Source organism: Gopherus flavomarginatus, chromosome 5 (assembly GCF_025201925.1).
Source record: "Gopherus flavomarginatus isolate rGopFla2 chromosome 5, rGopFla2.mat.asm, whole genome shotgun sequence".
Classification (NCBI taxonomy): domain Eukaryota; kingdom Metazoa; phylum Chordata; order Testudines; family Testudinidae; genus Gopherus; species Gopherus flavomarginatus.
Genome location: NC_066621.1, coordinates 84,779,142 through 84,801,180, shown reverse-complemented (window position 1 = coordinate 84,801,180; position 22,039 = coordinate 84,779,142). Strand labels below are relative to the sequence as shown.

The window sequence follows — 22,039 nt, the reverse complement described above, 5'->3', positions numbered from 1 at the left end:
CTTAGGAGTTACATAGCTTGCATCCTTGCTGCCTGAGTGTGGGCATTTTGACCGCGTTTTCCTCAGCGTAGGCTGCAGGTCAGATACTCCTGGGATCAAATCTGCCAAGAAATCAGATATCCGTGTGCTGAATTCATCAATGCTATAATTCTATCTGCACATTCCCTTCTATATAGAGATGGAGAAGTTTGGGCACTGCATTCCCTAACCCAGTTACTCTAATTGCACAGAGCCTCTCACAGAGACAGGGCACTTCTGAAGTTATATTTCCTCATATCTCTGTTCTGAGGGTGCATTCTATCCCCAAAGCAAGCAGTTTATGCAAGAATAGCTGCAGCTAAATTTAAAGAACACACACTAATGCAAACAACAACAAAGACTGGAAAGGCTTAATCCAATTCATAGCAAAGTTAATGAAAAACCTTACAATACTTCAGAAGAACAAACTATCCCATTGACCACAGAAACCCGCATGCTAGCCCAGAATATCCAAAAAAGCCTTTCAAACACATGGTCACAGAATAATCCTACTCAACAAATATCAGCAAAGTCCACGGAATCACGAAGGAAATAGCATTGATTTCCTTGGCGCTCTCAATGCCACAAAGAAAGCAATCCAGCAAGTAGTTACAGCCTCTGGATGTGCAAGATAAAGAAAGCACAGCCCCTGCAATTGCTCCATATTGAGCAGACCCTATAGCACTGGAATCCTATCAGTTTCTTTTCTGATACATTTCTGCAGCGTACAGAACAGATTTCTCAAGGAACAAAGCAACCCACCATGCACGTAGGGATATTTAACCATATATGAATGATGGTTCTGGAGGGCTAAAGAATGCACAAGGCTTGAAGAATTCATAAGTTATCAATGGCCCAAGGACTTTGCCTACTAGCCAGGATTATGAAAGCTACTTTTGCTCTGCCACACCATCTTCCCTCCAAAACCTGTAAGAAGCAGAAGCTGGGTACCATCAAAATTCAGGCAGACGTCAATGCATTGGGTTACATGCTATTCACGTATGGAAGTTTTCTTTATAACCGTAAGTGATAGAAACTCAGAAGTAAAAAAACAGAAGCTTAGATTCTGCTAAAGTTGATAGTACCTATTCAGAGATGCTTCCTACTTGCCTAGGAAAGTGGATTTTTCAAGCCCTCATGAGACAAGTGCATGTGCAGTCTCTAATATATATTTTTATAAATGAGAATGTATTATGATGACTGAGTAAAATCAATCACCAGTACTGATTTCTGTTGAGGTCAGTTTTCCAAGTTTATTGACAGAGTTCAGTAATTGCTTCTTGAGGTGGGTTAAAAGGCCAGTCACTAACTGCAGCCATATCTAACATCTGTTCTGGTACCTTCCAAGCAAAATGTCTCCTCTTTCAAAGAAAACAGCAGACTACAATAAGGAGACAGGCTGCACAGACTGGGTGTAAAAGAGAAGCCAGCAATCAAAGGAGCATTTTGGGAACCCAGAGTGAAGGGTACAAATGATTTTAGAATTTTCATCCTTAAAACAATTGCAACTGAAAACATATTTTCTCCCTTGCATATACCTCTCTTATTAGTTTCTTCTTATTAGTTATTTATTCCTGTCTTATTCGTTATTATTTGACTCGCAACTATATTTATTTAACTTAATACAGCAGTTTAGGATACAGTTTCTATGAAAGGTGATCAAAATAAAGTTTCGTTGTACTGAAAGAGAATGTGCTATACAGTGTTTCAGCTGTTGCCTTAAATTGTCAGCATTGAAACATTTGATGTCTCCTAGCAATAATAGCTCCAATTACTGACCTTGAGTGGGTGAACTTAGAAATAGGACTCATCAGGAACTTGTAAAAGTTTCAGGTCTGTAACACTCCTGTTTATTGTTCACAAGTGTGGGATTCCCAAACATATATCTGTGTCTTGGCTCATGAATTCGGATAGGAGTGAAAATAAATAGGTTCACTTTGCTTTATGCTAGTGTAATACAAACAGAAATGTGTGCGGCTTTCAGTGGAAGTTAAGAAAAAATGCCTAAATATGAGATAGTGTTTCATTCCATCAGCTCATGCATTGTCACCAGTTTATACTCATGCATCACCCCAGTTACACACATGAGCCTTCATTGACTTTGAGAATTAATTTGAGAGCTAAGCCAACCACAGGGGCTTGCCCAAAATCAGGCTCCACAAAACTACAGGCACTCAGCTTTACCAGTGCAGGTTATTTCTGACCCACAGTACCCCCTGCTATACCAGTCTTGGGTTCCCTTCACTCACCTCTGACGATGCCCCTAAGTAATGACAGACAGCATGCCTTTCTATTTTAGTTCTGCTCTCCAATCCATTTGGGACATCAGCACTTCATATGTGACATACCTGGCACATTAGTTAGCACCCAAGTGGTCACAATATTGTGGCTGCAAGGGCTAATCCAACTGTCAAGACCACTCTGAAGCTTTAGTTAACACAGAATATGATTCTCCATTTGCTCAGCTGGGCATCTTGCCAGGGGGACTGCCATGTGCTCTATGAACTATTCCGACTTTCTGTTAAATGTGAGGTGTAATTCAAACTGCTGGTTTAACTGATAAAGCCTGTTATGATTTGGGTCCTCTGTATCATAGGGTATTTCTACATAGGAACTAGACACCTGCAGCTGGCCTGTGCCAGCCGACTCGGGCGAGCAGGGCTTGGGCTGTGAGGCTGTTTCACTGCTGTGTAAACATCTGGGCTTGGGCTGGTGTGTGGGCTCTACGACCCTGTGAGGTGAAACGGTACCAGAACTTGGGCTCCAGCAGGAGCCTGGAAGTCTACAGCCTTGCAGCCATGAGCCTGAGTCCACAGGCTCAGCCAACTGTGGGATTTTCTTTGCTGTGTAGACTAGGGATGTAAAGTATTAAATGATTAAACAGTTAACCAATAAGTATTAGCTTACCGTTAATATATTGCAGTTAATGTTTACAACAGATTGGCAGCAGCATGGACCCTAGACCTCACTGTGTGGGGCCAGGCAACGGTCCCCGACTCTGTCTTGTCATGTTAACGATTAAATAGTTAACTGATATAATTTTAGTAGTTTAAATGGGACTTTTAAAAACCACATTTACATCCCTAGTGTAGACATACCCTAAGAAACCTGCCTCTCTCTCCACGTTATACAATGGCATGTTATATCTCCAGCTGAGGTACTGGAGAAGAGAGGGGACAGGGACATGATGTATTTGGTAGAGAACCTTGATTCTGGAATTTGCTTCCCATCTTGGTCGAACACAACTTCAAACCATTGGTTTCCCAGGCAATCCATTGCCAGGCCTCTATTGTCTTTTAGCAAGGCTTTTAATGAGACAGGGAAGATCTTAGCTCTGTAGGTTAACACTGGGCCAACTTTAATTTCTTTATTGATATGTTTTTATTAAGAGTTCAAAAGCCTACAACATTTCTGTCAGGCACACTGTATAAACTGACATTACAAATAAATACCATCATATGGGGCATGCTGTGGTTTGCCTAATAGCTGTAAAATGGCTGGGCTATGTTGCTGATGAAGGCAGACAACTGAAGTAAAATTGTCATCTAAGAAACAGCAGCATAATGAGAGGGGGTGGAGAAGCTCGTCCTTTTGTGTATGCCCACACAACAGCTAAGAAGTATGGTTCCTAGCTCACACAGACCCATACACTCTAATTCAGCTCAAGCTAGTGTGCTAAAAATAGTGGCGTGGCTGCAGCAGCAGCAAGAGTGGAAGCTCAGGCTAGCTCCCCGAGCAGGGACCCCAGGGATCAGGTGGGATTGTGCTCAGGCAGCTAACCTGAGTCACTGCCTGTACTGCCACACTACACAATTATTTTTAGCATGCTAGTTCCAGCCGAGCTCGTTTATGTCTACAGGAGCTGTGGAGCATACCTCCCAGCTCCAGTGTAGGCATGCCTTTTGTGTGAAGTGTGCTTAAATTATTAGACGAATGCATCTAGATACCCTGGCGATGGGCACATTATAAAAATGATAGCTATTTGTGACCTATGGGTTGCACTGAGATGGTAGCCTGTAGTATATTTCATTGACATTTCTTTGGAGACCATCAGTTTCCAAAGACTTTAGCTTTCATTTAAAAAAAAAATGTTTTCACCTTCTGAATGCAAAGAAAATGTTTTGAACATGAAACGCTTGGAATGTTGTCTTCTGGAGGCTGAAGACACAAAGCTTTTAAGCAATAGTTCTGAGAAATGTGAAGTGTGAGACTGGCAGAGACCTAAAAGGTTTTTTGTCTTCCTCTGCAGCATAGGGCACAGGTCACTTGCTGGTTTAAACTAGTGTAAGTGCTGGATTATCTGTAACTTGACCTCTTTAAATCATGATTTCAGGACTTCAGTAACTCAGCCAGAGGTTATGGGCCGATTACAGGACTGGGTGGGCAAGGTTCTGTGGCTCGCATGTGCAAGAGGTCAGACTAGATAATCATGATGGGCCCTTAATGTCTATGAGTCCCATTCCTCTCAATGAGGTGTTGACTCTGAAGCCTAAGGGTATCAGTTTAAGCATCAGCATTCTGAACAGCCTCACTCTTTCAGCCAAAATAACTTGAGATGTTGGGAATTCAAATACCTTCTCTTTCCCCCCACGCTGCCCCTTGCTGTAACCTGAATCACTTAATGAGCAGTCTAAAGTGTGAAAACTGTTCACAGACCAGTTTCCATTAGTTTACATTATATACAGAGTATTTCCAAATGGTAAATATTTGCCCATGCAGCACCTCAGAATTACCACCTTTTCCTTTCCCACTCTCTCACCTACCCAATCTTTCCTATTATTAATAAAGTGTTTGACATGAAATAAGCACTTTGTAGAACAAAAACATATGCCCCCTGCCTTGGAAAGCTTTTCTCTTTTTCTCCCATCCACCTCTCTGTTCTCACCCCTTCCCTCCAAAGGCTACATGTAGAGCTTTTCTGTGTTCTTTATTTGGCCTTTCCAGTCTGCAGTGTGATTGCTCTCTTGGGGATCCCCTCTATTCTGAAGATTCTCCCAGCATGTTCTCCTCTCTGACTTTTTTTCTAGGCAGTGAATCAAGTGACCAGCCCCTAACTTTCCCTCCCTGAGTTCAACCAACAGGGAATCCTTAAAACAGAACATTGCACTAGGCCAATGTTGTGCTAAAATGGGACCATTGGTATAGAAGGAACCTTTCCACTTAGGGGGGAAAAAAAGCCTTCAGCAGCAGAGAGAAAATGGGGAAGAGAGCCAAAGCCTGTAAAATGAGCACCCGCTTGCCCCATTACTAGGGAAAAGGCCAGTGCTAAGGGAGACGCTACAACCTCCTACAACTGTGCAGGAGTCATTGGTTCATGAAACCTTATGCTTCTCATTCCAAAAGCCAGGGCTGCAGAGGTGACCTTCTCATTTTTCAAGCAAAAACTAATCAGTGCCCTTGTTGGTGGAATGTGTTGCAAATGTAAATTTATTGAGAAGGAGAGTAGACTGGGATTAGATGCAGAAAAGCTAAGCAACCCAACCAAAGCCAGTACAGTCTAGATAGGGCACTGGACTGAGAGTCAGATGACCTGGATTCTATTCCCAGATCTAACACAGACCTACTGTGCGACTGAGGCAATTTACTTCACCTTTCTATGACTCTGTTTCTCCTCTAAGCCCTTTTCTGTCAGGTTGACTTAGGTCATGGCTACACTGGCACTTTACAGCGCTGCAACTTTCGCGCTCAGGGGTGTGAAAAAACACCCCCCTGAGCGCTGCAAGATACAGCGCTGTAAAGCCTCAGTGTAATCAGCGCTGCAAGCTACACCCGTAAGGGATGTGGTCTACGTGCAGCGCTGGGACAGCTCTCTCCCAGCGCTGGCGCTCTGACTACACTCACACTTCAAAGCGCTGCCGCGACAGCGCTTTGAAATTTCAAGTGTAGCCATACCCTTGGCTTGTAAGCACTTTGGGGCAGACAAATTCTCTTATTTTGTGTCTGTACAGAGCTTAGCAAAATGAGGGGGCACTAGTCTAATAAATATTACCATGTGGTAATGTTTCTGTGGTTTGCCTAATAATGGCAGCTGCTGAATGCACAGACTGCTTTTATAACAGATAAGGTGCCTTTGGAAGTTCACTTACCTGAAGTCAGAAGAACCTGTACTCACTGTGCTTGACGTTAACCAAACGGCAAGTATTTGAGAAAAGAGAACTCCAATTTTGCACTGGGAAAGCATGTGAATTATATCTAGACAAATGGCAAACAGAATCTAAGGGACTATCAACTTCTTAAGATTCCAAAGAGCTGCACTACATATTCAGCAAAATGTCGTTTTGCTTATTTTGGCTTCTCTTGTGAAAACAATAGATTTTTCTCTGTGTTAGGTACATGCGCGCCCTCATGTGATGCATATGGGGCTATGTTTAGCTTCTCCAGGCAAATCTTCTGGAGAAGATTTTAAGAAGTTCCTTCATTTTATTGCTGGGGATAAAAAACAAATAAAAGCAAAAATTCTCAACAAAAAAAACCTTGCATTACTACATTAAATGGGCAAGCAATAAAATAATTAACTGCAGGAAATCAAGTTTTCTTAAAACTAGATTTCAATGCAAAAGTCACTGTTACCAAAATCCTTCCCACTGACCTATCCAAAAAGCAAGTGATTGTTGCCAGCCTTAGAGCAGCTAATGTGACTCAGAACCAGAAAGCTAAAGAGCAACCCATGAAATGTCAAGACAATAGCGTGCTTGATATACATGTGTGTGAACTATATTTCAGGGAAATGCTAGACCAGGGGTCCCCAACACGGTGCCCGCAGGCACCATGCACCTAAATGCGCCTGCGTCCTGGCCAGCGGTGGAGCATCTGCCGAAATGCCGCCAAATTTCTGCAGCATTTTGGCGGTGATGCCTCTCGATGACGCTGCTTGCTGCTGACAAGTGACGTCATCGAGAGGCGTCGCCGCTGAAATGCCGCAGAAATTTGGCAGCATTTCGGCGAGTGCTCCCCCGACGCCATGGTCCTTTGTCTGGTGCCCGCCAGACGAAAAGGTTGAGGACCACTGTGCTAGACTGTTGTTTGTAGGCCAGTAGAGAATAATGTCTTAGACAGAAATGTCCTTTGCCTGAAAATAAATATACATCCTAATACTATGTTTTGTTTCAGATCATAATCTTCAATTTAAAACAAAAATGTCCTGTCCTAATTTTTATATGTCATTAGAGAGCTTAAAAAATAGAGCCACTTCCCTCCCTCTTTTCATTGGTTTGTAACATTTCACTCCATACCAAGATAACATTTAGGGTCCAATTCTGTCAGGTGCCAAGTACCCTTAACTTCTACTGACTCTAGTGGGAGTTGAAGTTGTTCTTTACTTCCCAGGAAGTGCTTAGCAGGTTGGATCCTTAGACTGTAAGCTTTTGGGAGCAGGAATGAATTTTTTTTTTTTTAAGTACACTACACCTAATGTAAAACACTCTATGCCCTCACAGTGCTAGAGGAACAATGGTTTGCTGTTAGAGGTGTTAGGTTGTTTTTTTAAAGTCAGTACTTTTTTCTCTTCAATTTATATAAAATCCTAGTCAGTGAAAAGAGAAGGGAACATAGGGCCCAACAGTTTTGTGTAGAGGCTGAACTAAAGCTTTCCTAATTCAACAAGCCAGGGTTCTACCATGGTTTGATGTAGTTATCTCACTTCCCCAACCGGAATGCCTCAAGAATCAAACGAATTGATTTCCTCCCAGCCCGAGAAGCCATATTCCTCACTTCTTGGGGGTGGGTTCAGAAGTAAGCATCAAGGATTTAATAAGAAAAAAGGAATTTCGCTGCTCATGTCAACAACAAGCATTCAGCTCAAACAAAGAAGGTGAAAGTTTTCTACATGGTAAATTACTTCAGCAAAGCACTGCAACAACATTTCAATTTCCACTGTGTGGGGGACCTAGGGCAGGGGAGAAAGTGTTTCTCAGTTTTAATTTTAAAACCAGACAATGTGAACCTTATTAACATTAATACTGGGTAAATGAAAATGCAGAGACCAGCTTTGACTCAAAATGGAAAATGCAGATCTTATTCTTTGACATAAGTAGATCCCTGGATAGTACACGTTTTAGTTCCTCCCAAGGAAATGTACTCCACATGGACTTAGCTTTTAGCAATCATATTACAAACCTTGAGGGCTCATCTGTCTAGATGAAAGCATAACTCCCAATTCTTCTAGCAAGAGTCAGTTATTTGTTAAATTATTTATGGTGTTTAAATGATTTAAAAATACAGCTGATATAAAAAAACAATATTACATTGCACTACGTAGCTCTTTGTCTTCTCTCATCCACTCTTACTTTAAGTACTACCAAAAACCTTCTTAATCCTAAACAATATTTCACATCTTCCAATTCTGACTTCAAGCCACTCTTTTTTCTCCCCCTGTATGCATTACAGGATCACCAAGTTCAAAGTTTTTAACTTTGTATTTTGGCCCACCATCGTTTAAATAACTTCTAGGTTTTTTTATACATATATGGATCTAGGGTGACGATTTTATAGGGACAGTCCCAATATTTGGGGCTCTCTCTTATATAGGCAGCTATTGTCCCTCATCCCAATTTTTCACATTTGTTATCTGGTCATGCTATATGGATCAGAATCCAACAGGCTGAACTTGGAGCCAGGATCTAACAAATTCTAATTCTGGTAGCTCTAGCGTGGACTTGCTGTGAGATCTCGAGTTAATGACTTCACCTCTGAAACGTGTTTCTCTTAATAGGGGATAGTGCTTAATTACCTACTGAAGATATGGGGTGGTGAGGCTTACTTTGTAAAATGGTTTGAAAATGTAAATTATTTCTAAGTGCTAAATCCAGGCGCCACACTAACAGGCACTATATAAAAGCAAGTAGCTAGGCCTTCTTGAATTATTCACTGCAACTATTTTATTGTTGAAGATTTCATACTTATTCTGGCTTCAAATCATTCACAACCAAACTGTGATTCCTGCAAATCTGTTATTTGGAAGTATCTGACTAGTGACTTATGAGAACAAGTTTCAGCCTCTGAGGTGTTTGTGAGAGGCTAACTTGGGTTATGCATGATGTGTGGTTCGTCACACAAACCACACGATACTGTGTCTGTTCCCTGAGTGGCAACAAATGGTTTAAGCAGAAGTAGAAATGAATGATCAATAGCAAATAGTTTAGCCAATTGCTGGATGAATAATCATTTGTAAAAAGCTTGGGATTTTCAGTGGCTGTCTGAATACTCGTGAATACTATGTATAACTCCACAAAAACAAAAACAAAACCTTAACTTTTTATTTGAGAATTTCTCTCTGTGCTATCTATTTGTAACAGTGGTTATTTTGGGAACAAAGACGTGATTGTACACTACTCACGGCCCACCTATAATCTCAGACCAGCATGAAGTTTTTGTTAAAACAATAAACAATAGAATAATTAGTGCTGACATTTAAACTGGCATCCTTAGGATTCAGAGTTAATGACATCTTTATACAAATGGGACCATTTCACACTTCTCTGAGTTCGCTATGTCAGTGTAGCTACACTTACATAAGATAGTGTTTGCTCATGTTCAGAGGTTTGCTTTGCTGTGCTAGCTATAATTATTTAATGAAATCTTAAATTCTGCAGTAGCTGACAAGACCAGGTGAGAAATGCTAGCAAGGCATGACACTTCCCAGTGGAGCATCCCAGAATCTTGGGGATGGGCAGGCTCAGCACAGAAAGGTCCTTATCGAGCAAGGAAAATGAAAAGCTAACCCAGTAGTACTATTCTGAGTTACACCTTTAGCTTAAGGGGACTAGGGGAAGACACTGATGGGCACAGTATAAGAATCTGAACAGAAATTAACCAGCGCATGTACCAGTGCAGTGGGGGAGAGTGTAACACACTCCCTCGTCCAACACACAGCCTCACCCACTCTTTCCCAACATATAACTATGTTCAGCATTCCCCTCATAACCAAATCCCCTCAACACAGTTACTGCCCCTACACCCTCCCATTCCAACCCCCACCAAACCAGCACCTCACCTCCTCTCCCCGCCCCGCCCCTCCTTTAGCGGCCCCACGGCTCCGCCCCCGCGTTCCAATCTCGAACGCTCGCCGCCTCGCCCATCGCCCATTGGCCCGCTACAGCGTCACTCACCGGATACAATGTAACAACTAGGGGAAGAAGGGGCGGGGAGGAAAAAAGGCAACATCGGAGCGGGCGGGGAGAAGGGGGCCGAGCCCAGCGCCCACCCGGGGAAAAGGGAGGGGGAGGCACCTACCTGCCCGCCCGCGGACCCCGGGGCAGGCCGGTGGGTGGGGGGAGGCCCCTTCCCGCCAGCGCCCCTTCCGCAGGGAGTCCCGGCTCCCCGCCCTGCGCAGCTCCGGCCCTGCAGCCCGCCCCCGTCCGCCCCCGCGCTCCGCAGCCATTTTCGTGGCCACCTTGGCTACCAAAGGGGCTGACTCACCTCGGCGCTGCGGGCTCGGGGGCCCCGCCTCGGCGTGGGGGGGCCCGCTTCGCCTGGGGGCCCCCGGCTCCCTGCCCCGTCCCTCCCCGCCGGCCCGGCCAGCCTGGCTCGCTAGTCCCAGGCGAGGACGGGTCCCATGGCCGGGCCGGGCTCGGCGGAGGCGGCGACGGCTCCCTCCCTCCCGGCCGTGACCACCATCTTATTAGCACAGGAAATGACATGGAGAACGGAAGAGAGGGGCGTTCGGGGGCCGAGCCCGGGGACCCCCCGAACCGGGGGAGGGAGGCGCAGCCAGCCGGGACCCGGGATCTCCAAGTCCCCCTGCGCTCCCCCCTTTCCTTCGAATAGCCTCCCAGCCCAGAACCTAATTGCCACCCCTTTCTGATCATGCACTTTCAGCCGAAAAGGGCATGAAAACTAGGAAAAGGAGGAGGACATAAAAAGGGTTAAAAACACCCAAATTGTGTGTGTGGAAAAAGCAACTTTGGGGAAAGAAGAAAAAAATTACAAAGCCAAGTTGCAGGACTTTTTTTCTGGCTTCTTTCTTTCACCCTCGGGCTCCACATTTCATTTACTCCCCTGATCTCTGCTGTTGCCTGCTGCCTTGCAAACTCATCCCACTTTTGACTTCTAAAAAATATTCATAATCACATGTGACTTTTTGGGGGTGGTGTCTTAGATCAGTGACTATTTCAAATAATAAAGTCTTCAGAAAAAGATTCTCTCCCTCTCCCCTTCATTACACTTTATTGTTTTAGGTGCTGATCCTGCAAAGGCTTATAAGAGATGCCTTTAGCCTTCTGCACTGAGAGTGCTTATTGAAGTCATTGGGACTATTTGCATAAAATTAACCGTGTGTTTGGAGGATGGAGGCCATTGATTTTAAAACTGGATCTCCTTACATATGTAAAGGTATTTGCATAGCTGGGCCCTATTTAGTGCTATTGAAGGAAAGTTGGTAGAAATTCCAACACTCTGGACATTCTTAAAGAAAACTGGACAAAGCGCTAGGAAACATCCCTTAGGGCAGCATATGCTGACTGGTACGGGAGCTATCAAGCCAGCTATCTGGAAGAAGTTGATTTTAAGTGTCTAACTGAAATATGAAAATCCTTTGTCACCCAAAGGAAGTATTTTTTGGATTCACCTTGAAGCCATTTTAAAATTGAGGAATCTTCCTCCAAGTAACAAGACTCAGCAAGCCTGGGACGTGTACATATATTCCCTCACTAATTCCCATGATTCTTTGGAATCTTCTTCAGCTTGGAAACATGAACTTTATAATTTCAGAGGGGTAGCCCTGTTAGTCTGGATCTGTAAAAACAGCAAAGAATCCTGTGGCACCTTATAGACTAACAGACGTTTTGGAGCATGACGAAGTGGGTATTCACCCACGAAAGCTCATGCTCCAAAACGTCTGTTAGTCTATAAGGTGCCACAGGATTCTTTGCTGCTTTTACATGAACTTTATAGTGAAATTGCAGTGCATAGTTGGTATTCAAAGCTGATTTTAAAAAAAGGAACTGCTGTGTTATATGGCCAGGAGCTCTGTGTACAAATTAAGGACAATATGACAAAGGAAAGACAACTAGGCATAATTTAATAATCACATGAAGCATATTTTGTCAATAAAATGAACATTCCAGCTAAGGCCATCTGCAAACATTAAATTTTAAACTAAACAATGCAGACTGCCTGCTGCTATGCCAAATGGGACATAGTGAGGATGAAGGGAAGGATAGATGACTAGTTTTCCAATTCCTGGGTTGACCACAGGCTTGTATGTGAACAGCGCTATGATGACAATACAAACACTGGCATACCTCCCTTTTTGCTGTCTTGATAAATGAGATTCTTTTCCTTTATGGAATATCCCCAGATGTGTGTTGGAAAAAGGATGGGCTGAGTTGAGAAACAAAGTGTGTGGAAAAAGGGAATAAAGAAATGTACTCCGACAAAAACAAAGGCACAGTCCTGTACCTTTTGCACCCATTGATTTCAACGGGAATTTAGGGTGTGTATAGTTGGTAGATTCGCCCCAATATGTTGCTCAAATGTATAAAAGATCAGCTGTCTGACAATATGATCAGGAGGTAATCAACTGAGTTCCAAAAGGAGCTTAATTTACAAAACAAGGCCTACGCGGATCTAATTGCTATATTGAAGTCCTAATGTATGTCACTTTGTGGTCTCCCCGATTGTGGGTAGGCTTTGTGCTCCCCATTTCCAGACATTCAGGAATAGGCTCCCACATAGAGGATAATTCTGCTGTATAGTTTTATCCCCAACTTCTGATGACAAATAACTTCAAGGCAGTTACATAAATAAGCATGGGAAAGAAATACCATGAGCTATCAGCATCTTCACACTCTTCAGAAATATATCAGGTCCCAGTGTAGGCTGCCTCTGGTTTGCAATTTCTGTTTCTGTGTTGAGGGGTGTGGTGTGTGTGTGTGTGTGAATACAATTTGCATCATATACAATATTGGGCTTGTAAAGATGATTAACAAACAGCACAGGGAGCTGCACTTGATGACTTCTTGCGGTCCTTTTCAGCCCTACCTTTCTAGGATTCTATTAAATTAGCTGAAAGGAAAAAGGAATAATGAAAAACTTCCCTCAAAATATGGAATTAATAAAGATTGCTGCTAAATGGCACTGCCCATTTTTGTGCTTCTTGTCTCGTTACCCCTTTCCCTGTGTGTTGTCTGTTCAGATTGTAAAATCCTCGTGGCAGAGATCTTGTCTCCTCTCCTGTCTAGAAAATAATCATAATAATAATCATTATAGGAGGAATGCAGTGGAAATTTGAGCAACACCTGCAAAAAGCTTCCTCTCCCCACTGAAGAGAAAGCCCCCTCTTCCAATCCATTTCCCCCTCACTTATTACTAAGTCATGTTAATTTTTTGTAAATGATTCCCTAGGCAGTCTTCCCCATAATCTCCATGTATTCCCTAGTGTTCTGAAGTGCTGCACTATAACTCCAAGTGCCATTGTTTCTTCTGTGCTCTCAGGAAAGCTTTGCAAACAACAGCCCTCTATAGGATCCAGGTAGCTAGAGCTGGAAAAGACCTTTCAGTATGAGATTATTAACTCCATTGTCCTGCAGGAGCAGGACAGTCTCCCAACATAGGATGTATTAGATATTAAAAGGTTCTTTTACTGAAACTTAGCTTTGGGGCTTCAGGAGAAAACAGTTTGTATACTGAAGTAAACACAGAAGAACCTAACAACAATTATGTTTGAATAGCTTTCAGGGCCTCACCTGGAAGGTGACAAGTACTCTCAGCTCTGAATGAAGTCCAGGTTAAGGGCACTCATTACCTCTCAAAAGCTAGGCAGTATCTTGAAGGCCCAAACTTTCAGAACACAAAGGAATAGATCGTATTTTCTCTGAGGTCAGTGGGAGCAGAATCAAGTACCAAATGGAAAACAGAGAAAAAAGCATCACTTTAATGAGTGAGTGTGCATGGCAGGGTGCATTCATCTGAGGTATGAGAGCCTAGGCAACTTTGTGACATGCTTACTCACACCGATTGTACACTGCTCATAAAATTTCCACCTAGAGACTGTTTTAGACATGTTATTTATACATGATTCAGTACAGATTTAAAGATCTTATAATGGTTGTAACCAGATTACCAGTGCTAACCCCAAAAGACTCATGTCCAGTTTGGATGATTACTTCTACTCATAGACTCATAGACTGTAGGACTGGAAGGGACCTCGAGAGGTCATCGAGTCCAGTCCCCTGCCCTCATGGCAGGACCAAATACTGTCTAGACCATCCCTGATAGACATTTATCTAACCTACTCTTAAATATCTCCAGAGATGGAGATTCCACAACTTCCCTAGGCAATCTATTCCAGTGTTTAACTACCCTGACAGTTAGGAACTTTTTCCTAATGTCCAACCTAAATCTCCCTTGCTGCAGTTTAAGCCCATTGCTTCTTGTTCTATCATTGGAGGCTAAGGTGAACAAGTTTTCTCCCTCCTCCTGATGACACCCTTTTAGATACCTGAAAACTGCTATCATGTCCCCTCTCAGTCTTCTCTTTTCCAAACTAAACAAACCCAATTCCTTCAGCCTTCCTTCATAGGTCATGTTCTCAAGACCTTTAATCATTCTTGTTGCTCTTCTCTGGACCCTCTCCAATTTCTCCACATCTTTCTTGAAATGCGGTGCCCAGAACTGGACACAATACTCCAGTTGAGGCCTAACCAGCGCAGAGTAAAGCGGAAGAATGACTTCTCGTGTCTTGTTTACAACACACCTGTTAATGCATCCCAGAATCACGTTTGCTTTTTTTGCAACAGTATCACACTGTTGACTCATATTAAGCTTGTGGTCCACTATGACCCCTAGATCTCTTTCTGCCATACTCCTTCCTAGACAGTCTCTTCCCATTCTGTATGTGTGAAACTGATTGTTTCTTCCTAAGTGGAGCACTTTGCATTTATCTTTATTGAACTTCATCCTGTTTACCTCAGACCATTTCTCCAACTTGTCCAGATCATTTTGAATTTTGACCCTGTCCTCCAAAGCAGTTGCAATCCCTCCCAGTTTGGTATCGTCCGCAAACTTAATAAGCGTACTTTCTATGCCAACATCTAAATCATTGATGAAGATATTGAACAGAACCGGTCCCAAAACAGAACCCTGCGGAACCCCACTTGTTATACCTTTCCAGCAGGATTGGGAGCCATTAATAACTACTCTCTGAGTACGGTTATCCAGCCAGTTATGCACCCACCTAAAGATTACCCTCACTCCCCACTCTGAACTGTTGGAAAGCATTGTTGTAAACTCTTTAACAGTCCCTCCCTAAAGGTGGCCGCACCTCAATGGTAGGTGTGATCTCTGTGTATATAAAGGGACTAGTCTTGCTCCAACTAAAATCAATAGTAGAATTTCCACTGACTTGAATGAAAACAGGTTCAGATATAAGGTTAACCTGCATTGATTCTTTGCTAGAATGCCAATTATATGCACTATTGGGAATAAATGAGGTTGTTCTCCCTTCTAACAGCATTATTTGGGAGAACTGAAATAATTCAGGGTGCTGGTTATGGCTGAGAGGTTTTTCACTTCTAGGTCACCAGTGTAAATCAAGCACTAGACTGATATTTACTGATAAGCCATCAAAATGGTAGTGACTGTGAAATAAGTTGGGGTCAGAGGTGGAGTGGGGGATCTCAGGGTATGTCCACACGATGGATACTATGCTGTCCAACAGAATGTCCAACAGAAGGGATTTTTCTGTCAATGCAAGATCACCACCTCCCTCAATGAGGATAGCTATGTTGACAGAAGCCTACTTCCATGTATATAGCTGTTGGGGGTTATTTCAGCATAACTACATCAGTCAGGGCGTGTTTTTTCACATGCCTGACCAATGCTGATATACCTTTTCAGTGTAGTGTAGATCCAAGTGGATATTTGTTCACAGCACAGACTTACAAGTTAACCCTATTGGTTGCTGCATTCACAAATAAGGCAAAGACTGAATCACCACCTTTCTCTCTCACACAGTGGTCTCTCCAGCTTATGGATGGGGAAGAAATTGTATCATCATTACCTGGCCTATATCCATTCTGAGTGCAAAGAGAAGATTAAAATCTTCACTGCTATCAAGTTGGCATTATTCACCAGCTTGAAATTGACTAACAATGAAGTCTCTGTGACTCTGATGTTCAGAAATACTGAAGTACTCTTAAAAGTAACGACAATAAAGCCCACCAAAACCTCAGTTAAGACAGGAAGAACCAAAAATGTACAATTTTCTCTTTGACAATCTGACAGAATTCCCACTAAGAAATTGTAAGAGTGGACCATCTCATCATTAAGGAAAGAAAAATATAACAGGCTCTTACCAGCTGAGAAAGAAAGAAACACACCTGGAAGCTACTACTTTCAACTGGCTACAAAAGAGCAGGTTGCTGTTTGGCTCTGCTATATTTAAAAGGCCAGACTCAAAAAGACATTCTGGGAAAAAGTTCTTAGAAAAGGACAGCAAAGTATCAGGGACTGGAGGTGCGCTTCTTATTATTTTATAATAGGACTGGTGAGGGCCTTCCATACAGTAATACTGTAACTCTGGTCTATCTCCATTACTGAGTGTCTTTCTTTGTAAATGAGAGATGAATAATAACCCTTTAAAATTATACATTAGTAGCTTTTATGTGAGGGCCTGAAAGAGTTTTACAGATGCTGGGAGACAGGCATCCAGACAGCTGGAGGGAGGAAGCAGTGCCCATGGCCAGAGGCAGAAACTTATGTACCTAGGGAACTTTTATTGCAAAAATTTGATCACAGAGTTTAGGCGCCTAAGGTTTCGGTGGCAGCCAACTGTGGGTTTTGTAGATTGCAATGAAGCCTAAAACTGAGATTTAGGTGTCTAAATCTGGGGTTTAGGTCGGTGCCTAAATAGCTTTGTGGATTTGGGCGAAAGTGATCTGCTCATAGTCAAATCTAAATCCTTTTACTCGCTTTTGGACTGGGTGAGGTCTGTGATTCTCATATGAAAATAGGTGCATACTCTTCTCAAAATATCACGAGTAGAGAATTCTAGCTGCTGTTTGTGTAAGACGTTTCATTAACAAAACTTCTTTTTAAGGTCTCGACAGTTAGCCACTAAGCTCTGAGGTGGTTATGCTTATAATCACAACTACTTAAATATTAAGATGCTTCAGGCAGTTTGTTTCTAGAAATCTCTAACATGTCAGATGGAGACATATAGCCAAGGACAAGCCAGTTCTCAACATATCATTTTATTCTGAAGTGTGTTTTGTACTCAAGAAGTGTTAATACAATACATTCAGTTCAGACATAAATTAAAAACAGATACTTTTATGCTGAGAGATTAATTTAACTGCATGAGCAGGCTAGAGAGCTGAAACATTCTCTAAGAAGGAAAAACCAGTTTTGGAAGGTTTTCGCAGATAACTCTAATCATACAGTGCTCTACAAAGGGTATTAAATTACAAGCATTATATCATGAGCACATGATATCAAAATCTCAGAATTGTCTCTTCTAAATTAGAGACACGTAGGTCAAATTTAGCTCTGAATTTAGGTTTTGTTTAAAACAAACAAACAAATCTACAACCAATAAATATGCTTTAATGTATTGGGAAAATCCCAGCAGAAATAGATTTTAGAAGTAAATAAATGTTCTCCTGTAATGTTTGCAATCCAAACAGCTCCACATTGCACTACTGCATAAGAGTCTGAAGTGATATTAACTAGAAGCTAATTATAAACAACCAGGAAACTGGCTAGTCTCAGGGGTGGCTCCAGGCCCCAGCACGCCAAGAACGTGCCGGGGGCAACAAGCCGCGGGGGGCACTCTGCCGGTCACCGCGAGGGCGGCAGGCAGGCTGCCTTTGGCGGCATTGCCTGCAGAGGGTCCGCTGGTCCCGCAGCTTCGGCGGACCTCCCGCAGGCGTGCCTCCGAATCCGCGGGACTGGGGACCTCCCGCAGGCAAGCCCCCGAAGGCAGCCTGCCTGCCGTGCTTGGGGTGGAAAAATATCTAGAGCTGCCCCTGGCTAGTCTAATCTCATTGTCCACATTGAAAGAAACATAAAAAGTAAACCTGAATAAGTAGAGAAAAGAAAATTGGATGTTTAAAAATCTTTAATTTTTATCAGTCTCAGGTGTTGTTAATGACATGAGTATGGAGTGTTGTTGCTTTTTAACGCAATAGTGTCTTTTTTGCAGTCTACAGTTACAACTCCAGTATCAAAAAATAACTATGAAGTTGCAACTTTTTGTTTTGTAGTAAAAAAGCAGGACCTAAAAATAATACAGGGGCACACAAATCATGCACTGTTCTCAACCCTTGTAAGATCTGATATTTTCCTAACACCTCTGATTGCTTTCTTTCTTACTTAAAAAAAAAAAAAGTTTCTAGCCCTGATAGTTGCAGAGAAAAACTTGAAAACATAAACTAACTGACCTTAAAGACTCAGAAACCAGAAGACGCATGAAAAGATCTCATATTTTATTAATTTTTAAAACGTGATGATTTTAAAGCCAGTTTCATGACGTTTTGGAGTGTGACTCCTGACTTTTGAACTCTTGCAGGTGGCAGTACTTTGTCTTATACTTAGATTGTGAACCCTTTGGGCCAGGGACTGTCATTTTGTTCTGTGTACAGCATGAGGACAATGGGCTCCTGGGCACTATGGTAATACAAATTATTTATTATTAATATTATATTATTTATTGAGGAATTTTTAAAAAAGTCTACTGACTTCTTTAGAACCATGACCACTGAAGAGCTTGTTTGTATAATCCCTTACTCAAGATGGTAAGTACCTACTTATACATGTAGTTCCATTCATTGACCTGCTTATAATATGACTAACTCCGGGAGTAAAAGTTGCACCAGGCCTTAAATATTAAACAGCTCCTGAAGTTTTTTGTGTTATTCCCTAAAGCCAGTACTGCATTCTCTGCCTGCAGAGGTGGCCCATCCATATAGGTGAACGAGGCAGTCACCTAGGGTGCTAAGTTAAATGGAGTGCCAAATTCAAAGAAAAAAATCAAATAAAAAAATGAAAAAGATGAAAAAATACAAATAAAATAACGAAGATGTCATTATCTCAATTCTCATGCACATACGGAGGAAATATGAATTATAATTCATTTCTCTACATTTCCGAGAATGTATTAATATGTCAAATATTTTATTTACTGCAAAAAATAATTTTTTAGCACTTTTTTTTTTCAATTTGCGATGTACACTCCGCAATTTTGAAACACATCCACCAGCAGCAAGAGCTGCAATGCTAGTGACACCTAACTTGAATATACATCGAGGTCGCATAGCCGGAAATTCATGTAGAGTGGAGATACATGTCAAACGGTCATTTTAACACACTTTGCAGGTAGGTGGTTAAGAATCGAGCAAATACTGTGGAAAATTGTGTTTCTGGTGCCAAAGAATAAAGAATAACGTCTTTCAGCATTATAAATCCAAAATGTGAGTATCTTTAAGCATTATTAAACCTTAGTGTTATTATCGGGCTGTATAATTATGAACTTTTCTTTGTTATAACTGGTTCACATGTAATAAATAAGGTCCATAAAAGAAAAGTAACAGCGTTAATGCTTAATATACTACGAAAGTGATGACATCACACTCCAAGTGGGTAAGCGTGAGGGAGGGGATTACTTTCCAAACAACCAGTGTTGGGTTAAAGCGTTGAAAAAGGTCATTTTGTTTCCATGTAAATGCTGTAACTAATTGTTTTAATAGGCAAGAGAGTGTATATTACTAATCATTGAACCTTTAAGCAGTGAAAAGACGTGTTAGGATGGCTGCAATGTGGTTTAAATCGCCAACCACGTGGTGGGTGTGTCAGCCATCCTTAATGCTATAATGCTTGCAGTTGGTAGCATGGTACATAACAATATTCAAATGCCTCATGGCAGAAAGAGGAAAAAGAAAATCCTCAGGAGCTGAGTATCCTAAACGAAAGGCTGAGAAGGAAAAGGACCGAGCAAAACAGCAGGGATCCTTCCTGAAATACCTTCTCTTTAATCCAAACAAAGATGCATCCGGATGAAGGAAGTTTGGAAGCTCACTTCTAGAGGAAGGCAGCTCACAGCATCAGACTGATATGGAAGTGGAGAAGATGTATTCACCTTCAGAGACACATGCAGAAATTGAAGTAAGTGAAGTAGAAGGAAGAAAGGATGAGGAAGTTACAAACAAGTTTTCAAAATTGGAAAGAACTTGAATTGCAATTCAAAAAAGAAAAAAGGAAAAACTATCGATGAAGAAAATTTACGTGTGATCAAGGAAAAAGAAGAATACTGGCAACAAATATTATAGCGTCTGATTGCTTTAGCGAGAGTTCTCGGTGGGCAAAATTTGGCATTCTGCGGCCACAGTAGAAATGAAAAATTATACACTCCAAATAATGGAAACTTTTTAAAATTTGTTGAATACCTAGCTTTGTTTGATCCAGTCATGAAGGAGCATCTGTGTAAAATAACTGATCATGAAACACAGGTTAATTACTTAGGTAAGAATATGCAGAATGAACTGATTCAAATCCTAGCAAATGCCATTAAAAAGAAAATGTAGAAGCTGCCCGTTCTGCAAAGTACTTTTCAATAATACTAGACTGTACACCAGATGTGAGTCATGTTGAACAAATGATAATGATCATTCATTTTGTGTATATGGAAAAGTCTGCAGATGAAGATAATGTTGAAGTGTTCATAAAGGAACGTTTTTTGGGTTTCATACCACTGAAGGAGACAACTGGAGCATTTATTACTGAAATTATTCTACAAGAGCTTGAAACAATGTCACTATCTGTTGAAAACTTATGTGGCCAAGGCTATAATAATGAGAGTAATATGAAGGGTGAAGACAGTGTTGTACAAAGGAGAATGATGGAAATCAATCCTAGGACCTTTTTCATTCCTTGAAGTGCGCATTCTCTGAATTTAGTTTTCCGTGATGCTGCTAGATGCTGTCTGGAGGCAAGCAGTTTCTTTGACCCGGTGCAAGCTGTTTATGTGTTTTTCTCAGGCTCAACACGCTGTTGGGAGATTCTGACTTGCTGTGTGAATTCTCTAACTGTGAAACCAGTTAGTCAGACAAGATGGGAGAGTCACACTGATGCTTTGAAGCCTCTTCGCTATGAACTTGGAAACATTTATGATCCCCTAACTGAAATTTCTGATGATACTACCTTTACTGGATCATCTGGCAATACGGCACGTTCAGATGCAGAAGCTCTTGCAAATGACCTTTCCAAGTTCAAATTTGTGACTTCACTCATTTTGTGGTATAATATCCTTTTGAGATTAACCTTACTAGTAAGCAGCTTCAGGAAAAGAACTTGAACATACATTCTGCTATTCAAAAACTGCAGCAAACTGAAAATATTCTGGAGGAATTCCGAAGTGATGAAGGGTTCGAAAGAACACTGGTAGATTCTCTCGAGCTTGCTGAAGAAATAGACTTTCTGACAGAATTTGAACCAGAGCCAGTTCGCATTCAGCAAAAGAAACAGCAGTTTTCATATGAAGAATGAGACACACCCATTCAGAACCCAAAACAAAGGTTCAAGGTGAATTTCTACTTCGCAGTCCTTGATACTGCTATTCACTCAGTTGACGAAAGATTTCAACAGATGCAGCAGCTAGAGTCAGTATTTGGCTTTCTGTATGATCTCCACAGCTTGCAAAAGAAAACAGCAAAACAGATAAGAGAATTTTGTATAAAACTGGAGTTGGCTTTAATCATGAAAATTCACAAAACATTGATGCTACAGATTTGTGTAGTGAGCGTCAGGCTTTTTCAAGATGACTTAAAAAACATTCCACTCCTGAAGAAGTACTGAAGTTTGTTTATGAAAATAAACTCTCAGACAGTTTTACAAACATTTTTATAGCTCTACGCATTTTTTTAACTTTGCCAGTTTCTGTAGCTAGTGGGGAACATAGCTTCTCGAAGTTAAAACTGATAAAAACATATCTGAATTCAACCATGGTGCAAGAGAGACTTGTTGGACTTGCCACAATGTCAATAGAGCATGAAATAACTGGAAAACTGGATCTAAAAGAACTAGTGACTGA

At 41.7% G+C, this 22,039-nt stretch overlaps 1 protein-coding gene across 5 annotated transcripts in view; it reads right to left on the bottom strand.

The window, feature by feature from the left end:
* The window catches only part of PRDM11 (PR/SET domain 11), a 52,644-nt gene extending 41,958 nt beyond the window's left edge, over positions 1 to 10,686 (bottom strand). The window contains exon 1 of one of the 5 annotated variants that reach the window (XM_050955254.1): positions 10,435 to 10,686. The gene's annotated coding sequence lies outside the window, so the exon portion shown is untranslated. Of the gene's footprint in view, positions 1 to 10,248; positions 10,282 to 10,434 lie in introns of those variants that run through there. The other 4 variants (XM_050955257.1, XM_050955260.1, XM_050955259.1 and 1 more) reach the window with 4 other exon arrangements.
* Between the last annotated feature and the right edge of the window lie 11,353 nt (positions 10,687 to 22,039).